The following is a 12,633-nucleotide window of genomic DNA, read 5'->3' on the forward strand; positions in this document are numbered from 1 at the left end:
ATGCAATCTGAATATGGAACAAGGGACAACAGTGGCGAAGTCCAACATAAAATAAAAATAATGAATTGTTTTATATATATATATATATATATATATATATATATATATATATATATATATATATATATATATATATATATATATATAAAAACTTAAAAATACACATTCTAAACATCTCAATGCTATGGTCCAATTTTCCTAATTTTTGACAGATTTGTTACAGATTTTTCTATATTTTACTCCAATATACTACATGCTTTAAATGTGGTTTCAAGTTGCACCCGGCGACACTTTTCAGCCTTCGAACCTGCTGCAGAGCGAGCGGAGAGTCTGACTTATCTTATACTTATAACTCAGTTTGTCAGCGCAATAAAAGGAAAAGTTCCTCCAGACTTCCAGAGACAATGCAGCCCAGCCAACTCTCTCTCTCTCCCTCTCTCTCTCCCTCTCTCCCTCTCTCCCTCTCTCCCTCTCTCCCTCCCTCTCCCTCTCTCCTCTCTCTCCCCCCCCCCCGTGTGTGGGACTCCGGTGAAAACGATTTTGGAAACATCTGCTGTTACCATGGAAACAAGGCCTGCCTGGGCTCATAGCCTCTTCTCTCTTGCCGACTGACAAGACTTGACGAGACTTTTCCAGAAACATCTGGACGGCCCACACCAGCGCGCGCGCGCACACACACACACACGCACACACCCCAGATGGCTGCACGTATGAAAGAGCTTTAGTGAAAGCTTCCGTTCCTCTTCAACAAAACCTGTATCCATTAACTGAGGCTGGAGTGAATGCTCTGCACCAGGCCATCAGTGAACGTGACTTAACTTTGAGATCACATAAGAATATGAAGCTCATGGACACGTGTTGCTCAACGTCGAGTCAGAGCAGAGCAGAGAAACTTTTAGCCCGATTGGACAGACAACGTCCGTTTTGCTTCATGCAGCAACTTAAACAATCAGTTCATTACAATGACACAGAAATTGTGTAAAAATCACAATTTGCCAGCAGCCCTTGAGTCCTGCTGGTTGATGGGGCTAGATACCTCAATTTACAATGTCCCTAGCCCCAGAAATCTGGATCCAATCTGGGTTACAGTGTCTCAAGGTGGCTTCAGGTACGCCGGCTCCACTGAAACACTGACCCCCATTTTGCAACGTGCTAAACCATTAACTGTGTGTGACAACACAGGGAACCCTAGATACTAAACTGCCTACTGACACTGTTTTAAAAAAGCCGGTGCTCAGATTTTTGTAACAGCAGAACAGGAAAAACATCTAAACCACTGGAGTAAAAGGATCCAACTTCTTTTGTTTGGTTGCTCGGCAGGGAATAACAAGAAAATCAGTTTGTGATCCAACTTCCCTTTGGTGCAAAGTTGGATCATCCTCTTGCAGAAAGGGGAACGTGTTACGGAGCGGTTCGAAAGTCAGAAACAAAAAAAAGGCACCCATCGATTCACCAAAGAACTGCCGAAAACAGGCACAGACGTGCACAGTGAGTCGTGTAAACATGCAAACGCTGAGAGGGAAGTAAAACCACGACTTCATAATCTTCTTCTCCTTTTGCTCCGTTCGCTCTTCCTCCCCCCCTGCTCTCCCAGCTCTCCCAGCACTCCCAGCAAACCCCCTGAATTCCCGCTCCCGCTGCGTCCATCTCCTTTCACGTATAGGTTAAATGGGTTGAATTCACCGACGGACGGTTATGCTAGTCAGCAGTATACTCTCGTAATTTCGTAAAAGCCCCACAAAGCTTTTTGTTATTTATTTATTTTTCTCAAGTAGCGAGATCAATCTTCTGCATTGTTTTCCTGGCAGCAAAAGAGTGAATTTGGATGCAGTGGATGAACAGCACAGGGAGATGGATGGGCAGGCAACAGACAGCAAAGTGCAGAGTGTGGAATGAAGGTTCAAACAGTGAGCTTGTTGTTTTTCTTAGCTGGTTTTGAGGGAGGAAACAGCCACAATGGTTTTTGTTTTTCACAAACCCTCAGTGGGTGTGTGCACGTGTGTGTGTAGGCTGACCACCAGCGAAGTACTGGAGTGTTGCCTCAGCAGCAGAGCAGACCACAGTGGAAGGCACATTTCAACGTTCAGCACTTTTTCTTCTCTTTTTTTTGGGAGGCATTTTCCTCATCAGTTTGGCTCGGTGAAAGAATACTGTGAGCGAAAGGCCTCTGCTTCCTGTAAACAACTTGCTGCACATAACGTGTGAAGAAAGGTGAAGAATTGGGTCAAGGTGGCTCTATGCAGTGACAGTAAATGACATGTGTGCGTCAAATGTATTTTTCACTTCGGCGATCCTCTTGTCTGTTCCTTCGGGCCCATAAAACTACGCTTAATGTTCCACAAGGCTCTTTACGCAATTAAAAACCACGTCTACCTCAGTCAACCTCTCGAGTGTCTCGACTTTAAGAACATACCATAGAAATGATCTCTGTGCTCGCTCCATGGTGTGCTGTGCTGCAGGCCTGACTCTGCTGCCGTCTGGTCTCCAGCTCCTGAGCAAACCGACTGTTAAGCGACAGCACAGCCCCTACCTTCAAAGGGCTGATCCTGGCCAGATTATTCAAAAGCTTCACTTTGCTAAAAATCCAGCCTGAAATAGGGGACGTTAGGGTCAGCATTTAATGGAAGAAAAGTGGGCTTTCTACGAGAAAAAGTCACTTTGTTGATTTGGAGGTGCCTGTGGACAAATGGTGGTAGTGTTTCTGAGTACCAGAGTCCCATTTGAAAACCTCACGTTTTACAACAGCTGTGTGAGAATAACGAGATTGAAAAGGCCAATCTTCTCGCTGATGGTCTGGTTGAATTGACTTGTCCTACAAAGGCATCAGTTTTAAAATGAGACAAACCAGTCAAAAGTTCCTTGCAGAAACCTCAACAATTACAGCTTTTGCTTCTTCAGAGCTTTCGATTGTTGGTGCTACAGATTCCATGTTGTATAAACGCTTAACATTTGGTACCAACACATTTTGATCAGTACGAGGAACACATTGAATAACCAATACAAGTAATTTGTGAAACAAGAAGTGCTCAACGTTCAGTGATTCCATGCTCTCTCAGTCACCATCTGGTCGAATGGAAAAGCAAGCACAGGCGAGCCTGAAGGAGCACAAATGTGCCACATTTGCTTGCAAAAACATTTGGACGAACACATTTCCTTCCCATTTATGGTAAACTGTGAAGCATTTTACACAGATTTCTACATTGCATGGGCCAAATGATTAACCAACTGACTAAACCGATCTTTACGAGGCGCCATCGCTCATAAACACAAAACCCGGTTTCAGCCAGCCATAAAGACAAACAATTGAAAGGGAGTCAAAGGTGCTCGGGGGGAAATGAAGACACTGAGGCAGACGCAAGTCTGAACCCGAGTTGAGTGTGTGTGTGTTGTCTCTGTTGGAGGTAAAGAGGTTAATAGTCTGCCTTGTGTTGCCGGGCGAACTGAGAGAGAACTCAGCCCGTTACATCATAGGATTAATCACATGTGCGTCTGAGTGGCATTGCATCACCTCTGCTTCCTGTCTGTCAGTGGGGATGAGGGCTGGACTGCTGCGTCAGAGCTCGGTGTACATTTACGTGTATGTGTGTGTTTTTACGGCTGGTAATTATATACGTTCTGATGTGTTCCAGCTGTGGTTCAGGGGGGAATATGAAAAAAATGTAAGGAAAAGAAGCAAAGTAGTCTGACAGATGTGAATGTGAATGATGGAGGGAATGTAGGAAGAAGTGTGAAGGGAGCCAGGATCTGTCTTCTGCTGCGGTTTGTGGAAAACACAAAGAGAAAGAACTTGAAAGAGCGATGGCAAATAAAAAAGATTCCACCAGGGAGAATAACACGATTTAATGAGCTTAAACGCCCCAATCAAAAGGCTTTTTGTGCGGTTAAAGAAACCTCGTTCAAGTCCTGACATTAAAGACAACTGTTAGGAATGTTGTTGTGATATTTCTGTTTTCATAAAAACAACCAAAATTGAATTCATCTAAAGAAGGCTCAGAGATGCTCAAATATAAGCCCCCGGTTCTTCTTTAACGACTTTTTAAGTGGACCAATCGTTCCTTCAAGTACATAATGATGATCCTTGCAGTGGGGGTGCTAAAGAAGTGAGGCGCGCCACTTCCCGCTTCTACAATGAACCGTGTTCCACATTTCAGATGATGGATAGATTATAGTGTGTTTAGATCTGGAACCAGGACTCGAGGCAAATTTACGATTTTGCTTTCCTTCCGGTGAGCTCGGCGTCTGTGCAGAGGGACAACGTGTTATGGTTGATCAGTAACGGCTACGACATCTTTTAAGAAACAGTAAGTCAGACAAATAGAAAGAGATAAGAAAGGCTGAGAGAGGAGTCATTTATTGACACAGGGTGCAGTCTGTGGCAACAGTCGACTGTAAAACGGGTCAGGACCTCAGACAAAATGTGCAGGTCGAAGGGGGGTGAAGGATATTAAAGCAGAACATATCACAACCATTTTACACATGGCCAATGTAGACACGTAATAATAAAACAAAGGGAGGATGAAGAGAAGTGCTGCAGCGGTTATTGGTGAGTCTATGCAATGATATCCCGTCATTATTCAGTTTATTTAGCTTTGTGACCTCGGTGCGTACTGCACACGCACAAACTAGCGCTACACACTCGAGGTTTAACGCTCCCTAGACTAACGTTTCAGCTGATGATGCTAACGTGCTGAAATCGGCATGAGGACAGCTTTAGCTGACCTTAGCTGTTAGCAGCTGCTTGGCTGAATGACGGCGCTAGCGGCTTGTGCTATTGGAGGTTTCTTTACGTCACATTGTGACGCGTTCAAGCTCCCTTTAGTCAAGAGTTGATGGAAACGCATTCTTATCTTACTTGACTTGAACTTTGCAACAATTAAAAGATCACAGATTTACTCCATCGGCGGACCTCCAGAGACAATGTCAATAATATTCTAGCTTTTTGATTTTACAGCTAAATATTTAAGGGGTTGAATGTTAACTTTTAGGAGACCCACCCAGGTCCTGTTTACCTCAAGTTAACAGGTGAGTAAAGCTAGTGCTCATGTATACTGAAGCATTATGGGAATTGCGCTCGGTTTTGGGTTCAACAGGAAGTTTTGTTGTCATATTTAATTTAATGCAGTTTGTGAAATATCAGGCTTAACATAGTCTCTAGTGCCTCATCTGTGTTTGTTGCATTGTTTTTGCCAGAAGCTGAATTCAGATTTAAAACACAAGTTCTCTTTTTCTATTTAAAGTATAGCCTCGTGTGATGAGAAACTACCTCATTAGCTGAGCAGTGGGGTCAGCCATGGGCCCAATAAAAATCATAGTTAGGTTTTAGCACTGTTTAATTAGGGGCCTAACTTAAGTACTCTAATAAGGTTGTTGGGTTTCTATGTTAGTGTGCATTTTGTAAAACCAAGGAGAAACATCCGAATTGTGACCTTGAACATATTCCAGGAGTGTCAGAGTTGCTTCTTTGGGGCTTACTAAAGCTTACTTTAGAGAAATCCATTGGATTTGGTTTCCCCTTTTTTTTGTTATGGCTCAGGTTTGTGATCACACATTTCTGGAACTTAGGTCAAAATACACCAAACCAATGAATCCTGACCCATTTGCAAACCACGGTAAGGTTGGCTGTAGGTAGGTTAGCTGTTGACATGAACTGTTGCCTCTTCAAATCTCTCAGAATAAGCCACGATTTAATAAAAGAAAAGGTGATTCAGAATGTTCATGAGCTTGTTTGGCAGGGTAGTTTTTCCAGAGGAGTTGGCTGTTTTTTTTCCATTCTATATGCAAAATGTGGAGCGACTGCCCAAACAAATACCTACCGAGCAAAGCCAGACCACGGTGACCACAGTAAAAGGTTTCAGCTGGCTTTGTGAGGTGTTAGAACGTCTCAAACCTTGCTGTGAATGTCCCTGCAGTGAGGTCTGAACCGGGGTCAACATGCTGCTGAGGAGTTTTCAATCATCTGCGAAGGTCGGCTCAATACCTACAAAATGATCTGTGGCCTTTCTGCTCTGCGAGTCTAACGGCTCCAGTCACGACTACTGGTGTAGATCCGCCCACGGCGAGGCCACACCAAGGCGAGGCTGGCAGAGATAAGAGGCCGTCTGAGGAGACTCCGCCGCTGGGAGAGCATGAGGTCACGTCTGCTTTCCCAAACACTCGGCTTACGTCGGGGGACAGGAGGGTGAGGTCCAAAAGAGGGAGAAAGAGAGGCCTGAAGCGGAGTCTGTATGTTTTGTTGTACATCAGTCTCACCACAAAAGTTCTTGACCAGTGCACATTGTTTCTGCCTTCCATCGTTGCTTCCATGTATGCTGTGGCATAACGTAAGACCAGCTAAGGTCTTACGTGCTGGTCTCCGCCAGGAGAATGACGTCCACCACGTCGACTTTTATTGATATTCTGCTGGTGCCATTGCAGCTTTTTTTAGTTTAAAATAGGTTTTTGCCTTTTCATTTTTACTTTACTGGAATATTTGTATGAGAGGCAGCTGAGCTCATTAAGGCTAATCACACACAATGGGACAAAACCAAATGTTTAGAGGCATATTTACAAGACTGTTTCCATACTGTGTGGGCTCATGAGAAGATGGCTTCTTAGAGGAGCGCTATAGTCACTCTTTTTTTCACGTTGGAAACCAAAGCAAGCAGATTTCTGTGCCACATCATTTGCCACCGCGTAAATCATATACTTGGACACATTGAAATGTGAATGTTCACGCATATATTGTATTGGTATTTTCAAAATAAGTTAGGGTACTCCTTCAACTGGGACATCAGCGGTACTATACACGTTCTGAAGTTGTACAGCTGTACGTATGTCTGCAGGCTTCCAACAGACCGGAAATATCTGCATGCAGACAAATAGTGTCAGTGTTCCGCGGATGTAAGAACCACTTATTTTCAGTCAACGCCGTCATTTGGTCATTATCAGTCAGAGCAGTCACTATCTGGCGAATGACGGTAAGACCAGATAAGGAAAGACACAAATGAAGTCAAAACAGAAGTAATGATATACGAGGCCACATGTGAGGTCGGACCCAGCAGGTGACCTACAGCATGTCTCCTTTAACGCCCCCCTCCTCCCAGAGAGAGCTGACCTTCACTGGGCGGCACAGTCCCACTGGGGGACGAGAAGTAAATAAAACACAGTGCAAATAGCAACGCGGTTGCTGCGGACATCTTCATTTCAAACAAATTAAAATAAAAGGGAAAGAAGCAGCCGCATAATTTGCCCGCAGTGAGAGGAGACAGAAATGAGGAGAGAATATGTTACCAGGGGGTTTACTTTGTGAACAGTGGGTCGCATTCAGGAAATGTCACGCTGTAAAATGTCACGCCTCCCTAACTCACCGCCGCAGTTTGCTTCGCGAGAGGAGGAAAGCAACAACACGAGCCTGAGCTGGTTGAGGTGAATGCGGTTATTTGATCTGGAATAAAAGGAGATGCGTCACGTCGGCCTTCACGGGTGCCGATTTGTTGGCCAGGGGATGAATCAACTGAAGAGGGATTAGATGTTATGGCTCACTCGTAAGCGTGAGCTGACCACGTTGTCATGGGTAGCATGAGATGGACTGGGAGGGCTTAGTCTTTAAAAGTCAGTAGTAAATCAGACAGAATTCAGAGTATAGGCTTGAGACTTGTTGTAATAAACTGTATTTGCACTAAATGTCATGTAAAGACTGGTACAGCTTTATTTTCATTGCTAATTATGTCCCACCAAAAGTCCCAAACCCAAAAAGAAGTTTAGAAATCTTAACATTTAAGAAAATAGCATCAAACAATAATTAATCGACAGCTTTTGGTGTATTTGTCACTTCAGCTATGTAGTCTGTGTTGTCCTTCATTTGCATTTTTACAACATTTAAATGAGTAAAATTTGCAAACAACAGATGCAGCGTAGAAAATAAATCTATTATACGTCGTGTTTTGCTGTTTTAGTTACACAGTATAGGCTCACAAACCCTCCAGTTACTCATGAATAAATGATGAAAGGAACACTTAAAACAGCCAAACACAAGGCACGCACACACAAGGCCCAGACGCCACACAGAAGCACAGACACACAGACACACACACTCACACACACAGACACACACACATTAGCATTTAGACCAGCAAGGCAATGAGAATTATAAAGAGGGTTGAGGAGTTAAATGGCTTTTCATATAGCTACTCTGCCACGGTGATGAAGCTCATTAAAATGTCTGGCTTTGACCCGACTGCACAAAGAGGACGAGAATTAGTGTGTAACTCTGTGTGCGTCGGCAGCAGTTCTTTCCCCGCAGAGTGACTCAGCAGACAGTGAGAGACGGTCCTAAACCTGGTCAGAGGGTCAACCTTTCTGAGACCTGCCGCCAGAGGACATTACGTCTGGATTTCCCGTGGAATTGTGAGCTACGGGCGAGCCCATGCACGGCCGAGAGCTTTTAGGCGCGTTACAGTCGCGCTCCAGCATGACTCCAGGACCACGTTTGACCCAAAGAAACACTCCAGTGTATCAGCTGCTAGAAGTTGTCAAATACTGTAGCTTGGCTGCTGCTAAAAAAACATGACTAAAAAGGTCTACTGGTGGAACTCGACTGGTCAAACTGTCATTTAGAAATCTGTTGTAAATAAGTTGTATTGCTAAAGAAAAAGAAAAAAAGCTTTTTTAAACCGGTATGCTTGAAAACCCAGACGAGTCCACATGGAGTAAAGGGCTGACGGTCAGAGGGACGGGTGAGACATGATAGCAGTAATCTCTCATCAAAGACGCTCGCGTGTACAGACGGACAGTGTACTAGCACACACCCATGCAGTTTGTTTTGTTTTCCTGGAGGGAAGTACTTCAGATTTAGGTTTCATATGTGGCCCCTCCTGCTGTTCCCACCAGCCAACACCTTACAGCACTGGGCTGTGCGGGCGTCTAACAGGGGAGTAAACAAACAAAAGACAGCCGAGCCTTTGAACATTTGCCCCACTATCACAAAAGCCTTAGCATGCCACACACACACACACACACACACACACACACACACACACACACAACACACACAACACACGGGATTGAGGAACCAGCAAATTGGATTTTGCTCAACTCTGCTTTGCATAAATTCCGAGCTCGTCCTATTCATGATGTAATTTGTCTGCTTGGGATTTTTCAAAAGACACACAACTGGGGCAGAGGGTGCTTTAATGGCCGGGGAGGGGTGCGGCTGAGTCCTCACGAGCACGTTCTGCAGGAGGACAATGAATGCGGTTCATGGTTTTATTCATACTGTACGTTCAAAAGGTAGAATTTTGCACTCAATCGATGTTTTGGTTTGTTATCGTTTGTTTTTGCTATATTTCCTGAGTACATATGGCTCTTTTCGTAAATATTCCACCCAGTCAATTCATTCAAATTACACGGTCACACATTTCAAAAAGCTGTGAATCAATCCACCCTCGTGCCATCCTCTCATTTCCCAAGGGGAATGTTTGGTATGCAACATAAATATTACAACCCTTTTGAAATAAATACACAACCAGTTTTCATGTATTCAACTGCACTGTCATGAACTCAAAATTGATCCTCCGCCTCCTCCTCGCTTTTATTTGGTAAATGTTGTATAATTGATTGGTCATGACATTCTATTGCTTATATATATAAACTGTGAAGTAAAGAAGCTGGACGTGAAACACATCATTTAATGCAAATAAAACAAATTAAGCTTGAGTAATATCTTTTACAAATACATAAAACCCTCCAGAGATCTGCTGCGCTGTAAGATGAGAACTTCTAGACCAAGAACAACCCAGACTTTGGCAGCCCAGCAAGTGAAAGCAGGAGAGACGGCCCTTTTAAATGTGGGAGGGGCGCTGCAGCTTGGACGAGAGCGAGAGGCCGACTTCCAGCCCGTGAACAGAGGTTTTCATCGGGACTCTTGAGGATTACACAGCATTATATCTGGCAACATAAAGCCTCCTGATTCAACACCAGGTCAGAGAGGTGGGGGAGATGTTCTCTACATCCCATCATGAGCCTTTAACCTCACAACTGAACCGCCCTCTGCCGAAAATCAGAGCCAAACTTAATCTGCCGAGACTGCGTTGCACCTGAACCCGGTCCGTCTCAGCAGATTAAAATGGAACCCCCCAAAAAAAGGTGACGTATATGTGATGAGCCCAATGAAGCATTTCCACATGTTTTTATGATCATCTTCAGAAACGCATGCAAGAGGCCTGGCTCCAATCCTGCATCCAAAACCCCGCCGCTGGAATGGAATCCATCTCCGTGATTCGCAGTGGCAAGCAGGGCCGGGGCGCTCTCTCTCTCTCTCTCTCTGGCTACGTAATACAGAGGGAGTGGGGATGGGGGGAGGGTTTGCCAGTATAAATGTGTGGTTTGGCCGCTGGGTGAGCAGCGGTTAACCAAGCACTCTTCGTTGTTTTTCAGTCTCGACCCGGGCTGCGTGTTGGAGATCAGTGAACATGGAGAGTAATGGGGTGTTTCTGAATGTTGGTCCTGAAGCGGCATGACCTCCTCACCTCCTGAGTCCTAGAGGTCAAGGAGGGTCAGCGGTGGTATTTGAAGTATTGTCAGACAAACCTCGCAGTAATGAGCTACAGCGTTATTATAATATCCTAATTTATCTTCTATACTCGTTTTATCATGTTTTGTTAATGGAGATTGTCTGGGCCAAGTAGGATTTCATATTTTGTTTCCATTTTAATGCCTTGTGTAATCTTCTTATAATCTTTTTTTCCAAAGGGAATGCTCTACGAGGTTCTTTGTTATATCGCCATGTGTAGTTCATTAGTATTTTAGCAAGCTAATACCCGTAATGAGACTCAATTTGCAAACCTATGAAGCGAGTGATGAAACTGTGACAAATAGAAACCAAACCATGTATAAATCCTGTATTGATCTTTTATTGAGCCAACAGCCGAATACGTCTTGTTTCAGATGTAGCGAGAGAAGAAACTAACACTTTGTTGGTTTTGGTATTCATGTGCAGAAATAAATGAAAGCTCTGTCCTTTAGGGAGGATGTGGTGATGAGAGTTCAAGAGGAACTGCTGATACAAATTTGAATAGAGAACCTTCAACTTCACCGCATACTTTCCATCCATTACGCAACCGTAGCAGGGAGTGTCTCGATGGTCTGGCACTCTTAATCGCCCAAGGACAATGCAAAGCTAAACTGAACTCATTGTCTCTGTGAACCAAGTTCCTCTCTTTATTAAATTGCAGCAGGCCTCATTAGAGTGAATAACTGTTGGGACCAGAGGTTTGCATAATCAGTAGTAACCTCTCGATCAATATCCTCTTTTTTTATATTCAAAAGAAAAAGTGGTGTACCATTTAAAATTCAATCGCAGCCTGCATTCAAAGAACAGCGCCAGACACCGTTTGGCTGCAGGTGATCAGCCAGCCGAAACAGCTCTGCTATGACTCGGGATAAACAGACGGAGAAAGAAAGACAGAGAAAAGGAGGGATATTGAGAAGAAGGAGGATGAGGAAAAGAGGCGAGCCAATGAGATGATGGAGCGCTGAGCCAGAGGTTATTAGCAAAAACTGCAACAGTCTCAGCAAAGTGTGAAAACATGAACACACACCAACACCCATGCCACAAACGCAGCTTAGGCTGTAATTGAGATATAATAATTAAAACAAATTTAACTCTGACGCCGAGCAGACTTTCATCATGACACTATTTCTGCATCAGTGATAATGTCTGGCACAACACGTGATGCAGAGATGCGTTTAAGTCGGATGTTCCACCACTCATACTGCAGTTGTGATCAGTTACTATGAAAGCTCTATTAAAGGGCATGAGACACACAGACTCGGGGAAGTCAGTGGGGTGAGGGTGGGAGACATATTCCATGGCTTTACCCTGGAAATTGTTTAGCTGAGGTGCTAAGCCGCTCACATCCTGAGGGATCCCATCTCATGATCCATTTAGTCTGAACAACAGCCACACTCATTAAATATGAATAAGCATTTATTTGCTCTTTTGCCCTGAAGGTTTATGCTTAATTTTGTAAAAGTGGTGGCCCACCTCCAGTCTAAAGAAACACATTTCCAATCAATGTTTCAACAGATTGCGGCAGTTCTATAAGTGATGAGGTCGCTGAAATAACACGAGAGCATAAGAGAGTCACGAGAACGACAGAATGCAAAACCAAAACGTATTGACGCGTGGAGGTGAATTCAGCGCTCACAGCTGCTCGCCTGCTGCCGACAGTCAATTTGTTTTGCCAACTGGAGTTTATGTTGTGACAGTAACGTTAATCTGTTTCGAGAACAAAAAATAATCATTTATAAGACACAAGCTGAAGAATAAGAATAACCCCAACACCTGCTGGACTCCGAAGAGACCGGATGCACGCTGTTGTCCACTGGTGTCGATGTGCATAGGCTGACCTGCTGCTTCCTTCCCTGGCTTTGAACATCGCCTGTGAGTATGATGAAAGTGCCCGATAAACATCGTGCGGCATGATATTTCCTCCAAAACAGGACGTGCTGATCATGATTCTCTGATCCCAAACAAGAGTCTTTGAATAGCGAGTATCTGATGGTCTGATCCAGTATCTACATTGTACATTACAATACAGCTGCAGACACACACGCACGCACACGCACACTCAATTACATGTCTGGTCTGCAGTA

General features: G+C 44.1%; 1 protein-coding gene across 3 annotated transcripts in view; it reads right to left on the reverse strand.

Moving 5' to 3' along the window:
* Positions 1–12,633, reverse strand: part of mast2 (microtubule associated serine/threonine kinase 2) — a 136,298-nt gene that overhangs the window by 111,138 nt on the left and 12,527 nt on the right. The window lies entirely within an intron of this gene.

The sequence above is a fragment of the Clinocottus analis genome, unplaced genomic scaffold (genome assembly GCF_023055335.1).
Source record: "Clinocottus analis isolate CAN_PGR_092001 unplaced genomic scaffold, fCliAna1.0.p SCAF_23, whole genome shotgun sequence".
Classification (NCBI taxonomy): domain Eukaryota; kingdom Metazoa; phylum Chordata; class Actinopteri; order Perciformes; family Cottidae; genus Clinocottus; species Clinocottus analis.